We start from the raw sequence: 8,363 nt of genomic DNA on the forward strand, positions 1-8,363 counted from the left end.
CAAAACTCACTAAATGACTCCTGACACCATATTATGATGTTGCCGAAGTTTGTGGCTCGATCCGAAATCAATAGGTGTGAGAAATTGGACAATTCAAGTTCAACGGCAGTTCGTTCCTAATTGGAGTGGTTGGTGTATTCCATACTTCTAGCGATTGGATTTCACTCAAAACTCACCAAATGACTCCTAACACCAAATTATGATGTTGCCCAAGTTTTGGGCTCGATCCGAAATCAATAGGTGTGAGAAATTGGACAATTCAAGTTCAACGGCAGTTCGTTCCTAATTGGAGTGGTTGGTGTATTCCATACTTCTAGCGAATGGATTTCGCTCAAAACTCACCAAATGACTCTTCCCACCATATTATGATGTTGCCCAAGTTTGGGGCTCGATCCGAAATCAATAGGTGTGAGAAATTGGACAATTCAAGTTCAACGGCAGTTCTTTCCTAATTCGAGTGGTTGGTGTCTTTCATACTTCTAGGGATTGGATTTCACTCAAAACTCACCAAATGACTCCTCCCACCATATTATGATGTTGCCCAAGTTTTGGGCTTGATCCGAAATCAATAGGTGTTCGAAATTGGACAATTCAAGTTCCACGGCAGTTCGTTCCTAATTGGAGTGGTTGGTGTATTCCATACTTCTAGCGATTGGATTTTTCTCGAAACTCACCAAATGACTCCTCCCACCATATTATGATGTTGCCCAAGTTTTGGGCTCGATCCGAAATCAATAGGTGTTCCAAATTGGACAATTCAAGTTCAACGGCAGTTTGTTCCTAATTGGAGTGGTTGGTGTATTCCACACTTCTAGCGATTGGATTTTACTCAAAACTCACCAAATGACTCCTCCCACTATATTATGATGTTTCCCAAGTTTGGGGCTCGATCCGAAATCAATAGGTCGGAGAAATTGGACAATTCAAGTTCAACGGCAGTTCGTTCCTAATTGGAGTGGTTGGTGTATTCCACACTTCTAGCGATTGGATTTCTCTCAAAACTCACCAAATGACTCCTCCCACCAAATTATGATGTTGCCCAAGTTTGGGGCTCGATACGAAATCAATAGGTGTTCCAAATTGGGCAATTCAAGTTCAACGGCAGTTCGTTCCTAATTGGAGTGGTTGGTGTCTTCCATACTTCTAGCGATTGGATTTCACTCAAAACTCACCAAATGACTCCTCCCACCATATTATGATGTTGCCGAAGTTTTGGGCTCGATCCGAAATCAATAGGTGTGAGAAATTGGACAATTCAAGTTCAACGGCAGATCGTTCCAAATTGGAGTGGTTGGTGTATTCCATACTTCTAGCGATTGGATTTCACTCAAAACTCACCAACTGACTCCTCCCACCATATTATGATGTTGCCCAAGTTTTTGGCTCGATCCGAAATCAATAGGTGTGAGAAATTGGACAATTCAAGTTCAACGGCAGTTCGTTCCTAATTGGAGTGGTTGGTGTATTCCATACTTCTAGCGATTGGATTTCACTCAAAACTCACCAAATGACTCCTCCCACCATATTATGATGTTGCCCAAGTTTTGGGGTTGATCCGAAATCAATAGGTGTTCGAAATTGGACAATTCAAGTTCAACGGCAGTTCGTTCCTAATTGGATTTGTTGGTGTATTCCATACTTCTAGCGAATGGATTTCACTCAAAACTCACCAAATGAGTCTTCCCACCATATTATGATGTTGCCCAAGTTTGGGGCTTGATCCGAAATCAATAGGTGTGAGAAATTGGACAATTTAAGTTCAACGACAGTTGGTTCCTAATTGGTGTGGTTGGTGTATTCCATACTTCTAGCGATTGGATTTCACTCAAAACTCACTAAATGACTCCTGACACCATATTATGATGTTGCCGAAGTTTGTGGCTCGATCCGAAATCAATAGGTGTGAGAAATTGGACAATTCAAGTTCAACGGCAGTTCGTTCCTAATTGGAGTGGTTGGTGTATTCCATACTTCTAGCGATTGGATTTCACTCAAAACTCACCAAATGACTCCTAACACCAAATTATGATGTTGCCCAAGTTTTGGGCTCGATCCGAAATCAATAGGTGTGAGAAATTGGACAATTCAAGTTCAACGGCAGTTCGTTCCTAATTGGACTGGTTGGTGTATTCCATACTTCCAGCGATTGGATTTCACTCAAAACTCACCAAATGACTCCACCCACCATATTATGATGTTGCCCAAGTTTGGGGCTCGATCCGAACTCAATAGGTGTGAGAAATTGGACAATTCAAGTTCATCGGCAGTTCGTTTCAAATTGGAGTGGTTGGTGTATTCCATACTTCTAGCGATTGGATTTCACTCAAAACTAACCAAATGACTCCTCCCACCATATTATGATGTTGCCCAAGTTTTGGGCTTGATCCGAAATCAATAGGTGTTCCAAATTGGACAATTCAAGTTCAACGGCATTTGAAGCTTCAATGGAATCCCATGATGAGGACATTGGTTGAGCAGCCCATTGAATCTCTCCCATGCTTCACAAAACGATTCATCATCTTGCTGTGCAAATAACAAGATCTTATCCCTAAGCATGTCGGTCTTTTGCGTGGAGAAGTATTTCTCCAAGAACTTCTTTTGAATGGCAGCCCATGTAGTGAGTGAACCAGGCTTCAAAGAATTCAACCAATATTTCGCCTTATCCTTCAAAGTGTATGGAAACACTCTCATTCGAAGTTGATCTTCTGTCACACCTGTCAAGGGAAAAGAACTCACAACATTAAAAATATCCTTTATATGAGTTAATGGATCTTCATTAGGTAAACCATAAAAGAAAGGCAGCATATTAAGATGAGAAGATTTAAGCTCATAATTTCGAGCTACAGTGGGCAGCAAAATGCTTGAAGGAGATGCTGGAATTGTTGGGATATCAAGTTCTCCCATGAACTCATTGGCAGCCATCTCTTCTTCTTCTTCTTGGTCTGAACTTGCTTCCGAATTTGAAGGTGAAGAACCAGGAAGTTCAGTGTGGAGAGCAATACTTGTAAATGTGGCAAGAGCTTGCTCTTTTGCAGTTGACAACTCTCTTTCTAGACGATTATGAACTTCAGAGATCACCCGGTTGGGTTGCAACGATGGTCCTGCGTTCAAAGATCTGGAGCGTTGGAACGAAGACCTCACTTGTTCAAGGAACGGTCTTTTAGACATAAACTACCTGAAACAGAAAATTAGATTAATTAGAAACACTAAAAAGAATACGGTAACCTTGGGCACATAACCAGGGAAGAACTTTCGTTCAGTCCCCGGCAACGGCGCCAAAATTTGTTGTTAATTATTATGTTAACTCGCAATTGTACGGGGCAATTAGTAATATAGCAAGACAAGTACGAGGTCGTACCCACGAAGACTGAGAAGTTCAAATTAGTTATGTACGTAGATTACCGAATTCAAGAAGTTAGGAAGTTAAGTCTAAAACAGAAATTAAAGTGAGAGTGATTGTGATTGTGAAAGGAAGTGAGCAAACTGAAATTGCAAATGAAAGCAAATAAACAAGTGTAACAAAGAGTGGTTTTAAGAGTTGGAAAACAGATTTGGAGACTAGGGCATTCGAATCACCATAACAATTCAATTCTGGGTTATATGGAGTCAAGTAACAAGTTTAATTCAGATTCAAAGATTGATTCTAGCTAAAGTATGATTAGGCCATGGTGTTTGGTCCTAACCTTGTGTTCCTAATTCCCTAATTTGATCATTTGTTGTCTAACCTAAAATTAAGCATTAGGAACCCATTAAGCATAGAAGAACAATTTAAACAACCAAGCATGTATCTAATCCCTGTTGTCGAATGTCCATACATACTCTTCCTATTCATAGTTCAATTCGAATTAAAGCATGGTGTCTACTCTTAATTCAAACCAAGATAGTTAACAAACAAGTTCTAATGGTGATCAATCATTCAAACAAGCATGTTAACTTATAAGCATAATGAATAAGAACATGAATCATGAATCAAACTTGAAACTCCAAACTTATAAACCCAGAATATTCATGTTAGGTTACATCGAAGCCCTAGTTATGGATTTAGCTACTCATAATGGAAAAGAAACTAAAATAGAAATGGGAAAACATAATGAATGCCATAAGAGTAGAAAAACCCTTTTATGAAGTTCTTGTAGTGTCCAATGCTTCTCCAAGAGCTTCTCCACGTCTAGAAGGATGTATGAAGGATATGGAGGTGATTTGAGATGAGCTTGAGTGAGTGGTGATGGCTGAGAAAGAGGAAATTCGTAGGGAAATGGAAGGGAGGTTTTCTGGAGCTGTTTTGGTGATTTTGGGGCAGTTTAGAGTATTGGGTTGATTGCTTGAGTGTTTGGGGTTGTGGGAATGTATGAGGATGATTTCTGGATGATGGAAGTGTGGAGGATGGCTGAAGTGAATTTTGTAGCTTGAAGACTCCTCTATTTATAGGGCTAAGAGGGAGGAACATCATGATGAAATCCAACACCACCATTCCTCATTTAATACAACCCATAACTCCCACTTCATCTTGTCTATGTTAGTGTGGTTGGAATCAATCCCATCCCATACTTCTTTTGCTGCACCTCAAGCTTTCTTCACATGGGATCAAAGGTGATCAATTGTGGCTGCCTTTTGCTGCCAACCCATGTGGTCTTCTTTTGGTTGTTGAACAAAAACGAGTCTTCTGAACCAGACTTGGTGTAGGAAGGCCAGAGGTTTCAAAACTTATCCAATAGGGCTCAAATCTGGATATGTTGTAGTAGACACCCATTGGAACAACTTCTATGAAGAAAGTATTCCCATCGGAGCAGTAGAAGTATGCGTTTTGGGCCTTGCAATTTGGCTGCCGAACAGAGACTGGAATTGACTTCATTTCATTTATGCTTTACATGCATGCACATGCTTTCTCTATAATAACTCCAGCATGTACCAACTTGATCCTTTAGAATTTCATAGCTGGAATGCCTCCCCACTTCACTCATTATGTTGGATCCAAAGTCAGTTGCAGCATGGGTGAGGCACATGGAGGCACATGACAAAGCTGGCAGCTGCAAATCCTCCTGAGCAGGGTTGAGTGTTGGGCGGGCTGAGCACTCCACAAATGTCCAATTGGGCTGAAATTTGGATATGTTGTACTAGACACCCATTGGAACAAGTTTCATGAAGATCTTCACCTCATCCAAGCCCCATAGCATGCTGATCCAAGGCCAAGAAGCTGACCTACGAAATTGGGCTGGAAAGGAGTTGTAGCCAAAATGTGTTTGTCTTTAAGCCCTTCTTCCATTCACCCAAATCAAGCCTTAACATGCATGGATTGCATCATTTCCTATCCAAAGTCATCATTGTTACCTAAATGTCAATTAACTGAAAGATAAACACAAAAAGGATTAAAAGCACAAGTTTAACTCAAACACATAGCCAAATCATAAGCTAGAAGGGTACAAAATGATATACAATTATGAACCGATCAAATACCCCCAAACCTAGATTTTGCTAGTCCTCGAGCAAAACAACACAAAACAAAGTTAAAAACAAAAAGTTAACTAAACCACTTTCGTAGGTAACTCGATTGCATTGAGCGTATGCAACAAGCCTTTAAACCTCTAGGCATCCCTAGTAGGAGGAGTTGTGTCTCCTGAGGGTTTAACAGAAACGATACCCACAAACGCATTACTAACTCTACAAAACAAAGTGGTTAGTAAAACTTGAAATCAACTAATGAGAACGAAAGAAAACTTTAGTCATACCTCCAACACCGTAGAGTTGCCAAGATAGGTGATCAATCAGTGTGTAATGTGGAAGCTATAGCTCAAAGGCACACGGTTTCAAAGCAAGCACACTCAAACCTTGAATAAAGAACATGCTTCGACTCTAATTCTCACAGATAACACTCAATCACTCAGAACCAATGGTTTTATTCTCTCAAACAAGCTAAAGTGAGTATATGAAATAGAAGCACAATATTTGGTTAGATCTCATGAAGGGAATCAAATACTAAGAATAGAGATACACACATACCTACCAGCACCCATGAATACATCCTCAAAGATCAGCTAGGTCTTTCACAAGGTTTGTAATGAAAGGTAAGGTTAGGGGAAATGGAAGAATTGGAAGAAAAAACAGGTAACTTAAGAACATACCAAGGTTGCATTCTTCATTGATCTGCAAGGTAGCATTGACTTATAATGGCATGGCTGCAAACTTCATGGTACCACCTGGCATAGACTTTATTTATTTATTTATTTATATTTTTTTTTACACTTAGATCAAATCGAAACACTTTCATCTTCGTTGATTTGATCTGCATCTTCATTAACTTCATTGCACAGAATCACACCATCTTTCATTTAGGCACATGGCAGCAACTTCCTTGCTTCAAACTTTATCTTGGCACACCTTGGTATATTTCTAAGCTATAGGGTATGGCTACAATAGGTGAAGTATCTCAGATTGAGATACAAAGGTAGGGAAATGATGAGGGTGATAGAAGAAAAGGCTTTAAGTGTTTGGCTTCAAGAGGGTTGATGGAACACACATATAGGTAGGGTGAAAAGAAAGCACATCGAATGGTTATGCACACATAGCCTAGCATCACTTCAATGAGTTCATTCATGAATGAGAGCAAGCACATGATATCTGCAAAAGAGAATCATCCTTAGTATTCAATCAAAATGGAATAATGAGATCATTTAGAGTGAAATGAAGAAAATAAATTGGGATGAGAAGTAGAAACACTTTAAACCCTCTCAAGAAAGCAATTGGGCTCAATATAGCTCACTAGGGTAGTCTCCACTATTCTCCTTCGAGAATTTGAGCATGGTACTTTAGCCACCAGAATTCTAGGAGCCAAAGCTTTGTGAAGTGCAAAATTCTGATATGAAAACCTCAATGGCAGCTCCATAGCATTGATTGTATGACATTAAAAAAAAAAAATTAGTGACAAATGAATGAAAATTGAAAACACAAATGAATGAAATTTGAAAATTGGATTTCACTCAAAACTCACCAAATGACTCCTCCCACCATGTTATGAAGTTGCCCAAGTTTTGGGCTCGATCCGAAATCAATAGGTGTGAGAAATTGGACAATTCAAGTTCAACGGCAGTTCGTTCCTAATGGGAGTGGTTGGTGTATTCCATACTTCTAGCCATTGGATTTCACTCAAAATTCACCAAATGACTCCTCCCACCATATTATGATGTTGCCCAAGTTTGGGGCTCGATCCGAAATCAATAGGTGTGAGAAATAGGACAACTCAAGTTCAACGGCAGTTCGTTCCTAATTGGAGTGGTTGGTGTATTCCATACTTCTAGCGATTGGATTTCAATCAAAACTCACCAAATGACTCCTCCCACCATGTTATGAAGTTGCCCAAGTTTTGGGCTCGATCCGAAATCAATAGGTGTGAGAAATTGGACAATTCAAGTTCAACGGCAGTTCGATCCTAACTGGAGTGGTTGGTGTATTCCACACTTCTAGCGATTGGATTTCACTCAAAACTCAGCAAATGACTCCTCCCACCGTATTACGATGTTGCCCAAGTTTGGGGCTCGATCCAAAATCAATAGGTGTTCCAAATTGGACAATTCAAGTTCAACGGCAGTTCGTTCCTAATTGGAGTGGTTGGTGTATTCCACACTTCTAGCGATTGGATTTCACTCAAAACTAACCAAATGACTCCTCCCACCATATTAAGATGTTGCCCAAGTTTTGGGCTCGATCCGAAATCAATAGGTGTTCCAAATTGGACAATTCAAGTTCAACGGCAGTTCGTTCCTAATTGGAGTGGTTGGTGTATCCCATACTTCTAGCGATTGGATTTCACTCAAAACTCACCAAATGACTCAAACCACCATATTATGATGTTGCCCAAGTTTTGGGCTCAATCCGAAATCAATAGGTGTGGGAAATTGGACAATTCAAGTTCAACGGCAGTTCGTTCCTAATTGGAGTGGTTGGTGTATTCCATACTTCTAGCGATTGGATTTCACTCAAAATTAACCAAATGACTACTCCCACCATATTATGATGTTGCCCAAGTTTTGGGCTCGATCCAAAATCAATAGGTGTGAGAAATTGGACAATTCAAGTTCAACGGCAGTTCGTTCCTAATTGGAGTGGTTGTTGTATTCCACACTTCTAGCGATTGGATTTCACTCAAAACTAACCAAATGACTCCTCCCACCGTATTATCATGTTGCACAAGTTTGGGGTTCGATCCGAAATCAATAGGTGTTAGAAATTGGACAATTCAAGTTCAATGGCAGTTCGTTCCTGATTGGAGTGGTTGGTGTATTCCATACTTCTAGCGATTGGATTTCACTCAAAACTCACCAAATGACTCCTCCCACCATATTATGATGTTGCACAAGTTTGGGGTTCGA

At 40.1% G+C, this 8,363-nt stretch overlaps 1 non-coding gene across 1 annotated transcript; it reads left to right on the forward strand.

Moving 5' to 3' along the window:
* The first annotated feature begins 2,449 nt into the window (after nucleotides 1–2,449).
* On the forward strand, nucleotides 2,450–2,556 carry LOC148297691 (small nucleolar RNA R71). The gene has a single exon (XR_015833212.1). It is a non-coding gene; the product is annotated as a small nucleolar RNA R71 (small nucleolar RNA).
* The last annotated feature ends 5,807 nt before the right edge of the window (nucleotides 2,557–8,363 follow it).

This window comes from Prunus avium, chromosome 1 (genome assembly GCF_965620075.1).
Source record: "Prunus avium chromosome 1, drPruAviu1.hap1.1, whole genome shotgun sequence".
NCBI classification, from domain to species: domain Eukaryota; kingdom Viridiplantae; phylum Streptophyta; class Magnoliopsida; order Rosales; family Rosaceae; genus Prunus; species Prunus avium.